Raw genomic sequence first — 6,000 nt, forward strand, 5'->3', positions numbered from 1 at the left:
CTTTTGTCCAGCCCATTTTTGGGGTTTTGTGTGACATTATGTCATATTTGCTTTTCTGCCTCTGTTTTATATTTGTTCCAATACATACAAAGGGAATAAACATGTGTATAGCAAAACATGTGTTAATGCAATACCTTTTTTGTGTGAAATACTTGATTTTCAGGAAAAATATCAAGGGTGCCAACAATTTCGGCCATGACTGTATATATATATATACATACACACTATATTGCCAAAAGTATTGGGACACCCCTCCAAATCATTGGAACACTTCTACAAACATTTGTGAAAGAATGGGTCGCTCTCAGTAGCTCAGTTAATTCATATATATATATATATATATATATATATATATATATATTGCATGTGGTTTTCCCTACACTGTTTCCAGGACACTTCTAATCTATTTAGTTGCAGTGCTATCAGCTTACGTCTGGTCCAGTGTGTGACCACATCCTGGCCTGCGAAACTAAGATTCAAAAGTGGAGTGATCTGTCACCTAGCATTTTACTCAAAACTGGTGACCACATTTTTCTACTGTAACACTTTTTAGCTCAATATACTTAAAGCTTTTATGTATGTGTTTTGATTTGGGTGTTATATTCAAATGTATTGTAAAGAAACTGGTTAATGCAATTAACTAATTCACACTCTCTCACTGAGAGAAATAAAAACGAAATCCACTTTATTTAGATTTCACAGATATTTCTGTTACCAGCAAGAATTACTGAGCCTTTGAATGATATATTGGTGTAAAACCACCCAGGCAGAATTAACTAAATAAGATCAAATGCAGCAATTTAAGCCTATTTGATGCATGTGGGGTCCCAGGCCAGCTGTGTTCCCCTCCCTCTCCAGACTAATTGGATTAATATTGCATAGATCATTTATCCTATTATGATATAACTTTAAGGCCCTCATTGCTTTAGCCATGCAACATGTCCCCCACTCTCACTCAGTTCTCCTATACATGATGAGTCTGAGGTCCATTCATTTTTTCTGGGCATGTTGGCCCATACAAAATGTGTTTTACAAATAAATAAACAGCAATGAAATAACATTTGATCAAATCTATTTTTAAGGCAAAATGTATACTTAACGTGTGTATTTGTTAGAGTACCTCATAAACCGAAAACACATAAAAGAAAGTGCTTACCATCTAGCATCTGTGTTTTACATTTATAAATGTATATTAAAATTCTGATTAACTTTCCTTCACTCTCTAATAGCTGCTAAGCAGAAGTGATCTTTCTCTTTCACGCTCTACTGCATACTAAGCAGTGATCTTTTTCTTTTACTCTCTAGTGGATGCTAAGCGGTGATCTGCTGTATCTCTTTCACTCCCTAATGGATGCTAAGCAGTGATCTCTCTCTTTCACTCCCTACTGCATACCAAGCAGTGATCTCTTTCTTTCACTCCCTACTGGATGCTAAGCAGTGATCTCTCTCTTTCACTCCCTACTGGATGCTAAGCAGTGATCTCTCTCTTTCACTCCCTACTGGATGCTAAGCAGTGATCTCCCTCTTTCACTCCCTACTGGATGCTAACCAGTGATCTCTCTCTTTCACTTCCTACTGGATGCTAAGAAGTGATCTTTCTCGCAGTGATCTATCTTTCTTCCACTCACTACTAGATGCTAAGCAGTGATCTCTCTCTTTCACTCCCTACTACATACTAAGCAGTGATCGCTCTCACTCCCTACTGGATGCTAAGCAGTGATCTCTCTTTCTCTCCCTACTGGATGCTAAGCAGTGATCTTTTTCTTTCACTCCCTACTGGATGCTAAGCAGTGATCTTTTTCTTTCACTCCCTATTGGATGCTAAGCAGTGATCTCTTTGTTTCACTCTCTACTGCATACTAAGTAGTGATCTCTTTCTCTCTATACTGTATGCTAAACAGTGATCTATTTCCTCTATACTGTATATTAAGCAGTGATTTTTTTTTCTCTATACTGTATACTAAGCAGTGATCTCTCACTACTGTTTACAAAACAGTGATCTATTGATTAGTGAACAGTTATCTCTCTCCTCTGTATATTGACTATTTTCTGGACTGTGATCTCTCTCCTCTCTCTACTTTTCACAGGCGGTGATCTCTCTCTGGTCTCTATAGTGTTTGCTGGGCAGTGATCTCTCTCTGTTGATTATTTATCTCTTATCCTTCTCAATTGCTCTCCTGTTTACTGGGCAGTGATCTCTGCCTCTGCTGTTTAACTAGCAGTGATCTTTCTCTTGCTCTCTCTGTCATCTCTCTTACCAGGTTATCATTCTCTGTTTAGCAAGCAATAAAGTTAATGTCAAACAGAAATTTTATAAAATATTAAAGACAATAGGGTTTATTGTCAGTGAAAAATACACTTTCAAGTTATTCTGTTTTTTTTTTCTTCTTTAATGCAAGCTGTCCCAATTAAAACTGAACCTTAAAAGGTGCTATCACTTTAAAGTATTTAACATACTCTGGCTATTCAATAACAAAAGACGCATTGCTATACTGAGCCCAGGAACACTAGTCACTGTAGTATAATTAATAACATGTTTGACAGCAAAACATGGTAGGATAAGCAGGAGGACACAATGTGGCGAATGCCTAATCCTGAATAAACCCTATTGTTTTTTCATCAATAATACATGAATGAACACACTCACACAAAAGCAGGTCGGCTTGGTAATGCAAGCTGTCAATAACATCAACCTGTATCTATGTATATTTAGGACCTAAGACTGCAGGCTCAAGGAACCTGAGGGAGGAACTGATAACCATTATTACCTAGAAGAATAGAAACCCCGCACATGCGAGCACTGCCACTGGCTCATTTTTATCAAAGGATGGCTGAAATAATAAAAGGAAACATACCTTTGTGCATGTAGAAAGAAAGGCCTGTGGTTAGGAGGAGAGGGGTTGGCTTACACAGCGATGCATTCTACATTCGCCGTGTTTCATCATCAAGATTTGCAAAATAATAAACATAAAAGGTTAAGCTTTTAAATGTCCAGATAGAGCTGCTTATGAAGCCAGCACAGAGGCAAGGGAGAGGGAGGGATTGAATGAATCAGATGTCATAGCTTCTGTAGAGAAAGGATGGAGGGGGGTAGGGCCACTGTGTTGTGGATGGAGGGGGAGAGGGAGGGAGAGAGGACCGGATGGAGATGTAAAGAAAAAGTGAGGGAACACATAGGATGGAAAATGACATGAGATTAAGGCCACACATGTGTATGGGCATAAGTGATTCTAGAAGTACACATCATATACATGTTATATGCTAACCTGAAATATTGCATGTAGTTACACAAGACCAGGGATACACATGTGTGTGTTTATGTACACATTAATCCCCTGCTTATATGCAGAACTGTAACATTGCATTCATTGGCAAAGATAATGTTTTATATATATATATATATATATATATATATATATATATTTATTTCTGGGCATCCTTATATTTAAAGGGAAACAGCAGTCCTTTTTTAGATATATATATAATATATGTGCTTGTGATCAGCTTAAAGTCCCCCCATCCTCCATCCATACCTTGTTCAGGTTTGTTCAGACCGCTCCTGTTACACACAGTGGGTCTTCTTTTCTGTGGCCTGGGGTGGTCCTCTGTTTTAATACACTATAGATTGAGGTGATTAATACACTATAGATGAACTGAACCAGGGTGATGCTCTCCTAGGGGGTGGAGTCAAGACACCCATTCATGCACAGTGTATCCCCAGACTGAGGACATCTTGTGGCAAAAGAGCAACACTGCATGGGACTGCTTCACACTGAAGGTGTGTACTGCAACCTGAGATGCTTTTGTATTTTGCAGCCTGTCTGGGGGCCCTTTCACAATTATTATTATTATACAGAATTTATATAGCGCCAACAGTTTGTGCAGCACTTTACAAAATGAAGGCAGATATTTCAGTTACAATACAATTTGATACAAGAGGAAACAGAGGGCCCTGCTCGTTAGAGCTTACAATCTAGGAAGAAGGGTTGAGTGATACAAAAGGTAATAGCTGGGGGGGATGAGCTGATGGAGGAAATAAAAGGCAATTTTCTACTTAGAAGCAGGATAGGCTTCTTTAAAGAGGTTTTCAGGGATCGTCTAAAGGTGGATAGATTAGGATAGATTAGGAGTTGGCTGGACAGATTGGGGTAGGAAGTTCCATTGGATGGGAGAAGCTAGGGAGAAGTCCCGGCGGTGAGCATGGGAGGAGGTGATATGGGAACTAGAGAGCAGAAGGTCTTGGGAGGATCGATGGTTGATCGGTTCGGTTGATATTTTGAGACCGGGTTGGTGATGTAGCTGTGGGCAGAGTTGTGGATCGCTTTGTAAGTTGTTGTTAGTATTTTGAATTTTATTCGTTGGGTGAGTGGAAGCCAGTAGAGGGATTGGAAGAGAGGGGTAGCAAACACTGAATGGTTGGTAAGGTGGATGAGCCTGGCAGCAGTATTCTTGATGGACTGGAGGGGGGATGGCCTATGTAAAGGTAAGCCAATGAGGAGGGAGTTGCAATTAAAATAGTCCAGAGTTGGGTTTTAATGTAAGTAATCAAAATTAATGTAAGGATTGTTTCTATGCCGTGTAAAGATCTGCAAACCATTGATGTAAGCCACAACAAACAAAAATTCACGGTCTGGCTTCAGTTGGATCTCTACCCATCAGGATACATCCCTCTAATGTGTTTCACCCATTTAGGGCTTAATTGTAGAGGCTGCTATGATTAAGCCCTACATGCATTAAAGGGTTATATCCTTATGGCTGGAGAGCCAGCTGCAGCCAGCCTGTGAATCTTTGTTTGTTGTGGTTCACATCAATGGTGTGCAGTCCTGTGAAATATTTGTGGTTACACTGTTGAGCTAGATGGGCTCTTATTGGGAGATCAGCACCCAGCAGCAGTGTCTGAACTGACCGGTGCATTACACAGGAGCATGTGAGTGGTGCTTTCCTCGGATTGAACTTGACTACAAGAAAAACTATCTTGAAGGCAACTGAGTTAGTCACATTCTCTGAACGTTGGAACATTTACAATTTAGATTTGAACTAGAATGATCAAAATGTGAAACAATGTGAAAGTAAAAATGTAATTCTTGTGTCATAATCCAAAAGAAAATCATTGAAATAAAAAAAGTTAATAAAGAGTAACTCATATATGTGGTAATATAGTAACAGTATGTGAAATACATATTCATATAGTTTACTTTTATTACAAACAAAAAAGATCTCTTGGTTTAGTATATGCAAGCATTGTCCACACTGACTTGAATGTTTAAACAGATTAAAAATATTCCACAGCAAAAACAAATCCGCCACTCACATCGCTTCATATGGAACTATTTATGGTGGAATAAAAAAAATTAACAAATACATAAAATGTATCCATATAGATGCATGCTTTAATTATATGTAAAATAGTGAACCAGACTCAAAATATTATGGCCAGAGCACATCCACCCCCCTGCGAATAGCAGCACATCTCACTGTTTTGAAAGCAACCCCCCTATGATATGTCTGTGAATGTATGTCACACACCCCTCACCTCAGACTTGGCTCAATAAATAAACATCTCTGACAACAGAGACCTCTTTAACCAGTCTTTTGTGTAATAGAAGTAATTACTTAAGCCTGAACTGTTTCATGACATGCTGATTAGCTCTGTTCCTACAGCTAGATATTCAGGTCCTTTGTCTTTCCCAATACATCTTTCCTGGCAGGGCTTCATGGGTATGCTGGCAGGGAGGTCAAGAGGACAAATGCCCCCCAGGTAATTGTGTTTTTACAAACAAGGGCTACAATGAAAGGGTGAAAGAGCCTCCTTCAGTGATGTGAAGTATGGCATTATTTTTTTTAAAAAAGCTTTGTACACGTTGTCACCTATCTGGAAATTAAAGTAAAACTTTTTCCATGCTGCTGTGTATCAGAGTCACACTGGCTCACCACTGGCTCACCATTTTTGACTGCACAGATATCAGACATAATTTCCTTTGCTAACTAGCAGTATACAGA

At 39.0% G+C, this 6,000-nt stretch overlaps 1 protein-coding gene across 1 annotated transcript in view; it reads right to left on the reverse strand.

Annotated features, from left to right (window-relative positions):
- SPTBN2 (spectrin beta, non-erythrocytic 2) overlaps positions 1-3,073 on the reverse strand; it is a 311,949-nt gene extending 308,876 nt beyond the window's left edge. The window contains exon 1 of the mRNA XM_089658019.1: positions 2,856-3,073. The gene's annotated coding sequence lies outside the window, so the exon portion shown is untranslated. The remainder of the gene's footprint in view (positions 1-2,855) is intronic.
- Positions 3,074-6,000: the final 2,927 nt, after the last annotated feature.

Source organism: Staurois parvus, unplaced genomic scaffold (genome assembly GCF_062004578.1).
Source record: "Staurois parvus isolate SC_StPar_1 unplaced genomic scaffold, SC_StPar_1.0 ptg001051l, whole genome shotgun sequence".
Classification (NCBI taxonomy): Eukaryota; Metazoa; Chordata; class Amphibia; order Anura; family Ranidae; genus Staurois; species Staurois parvus.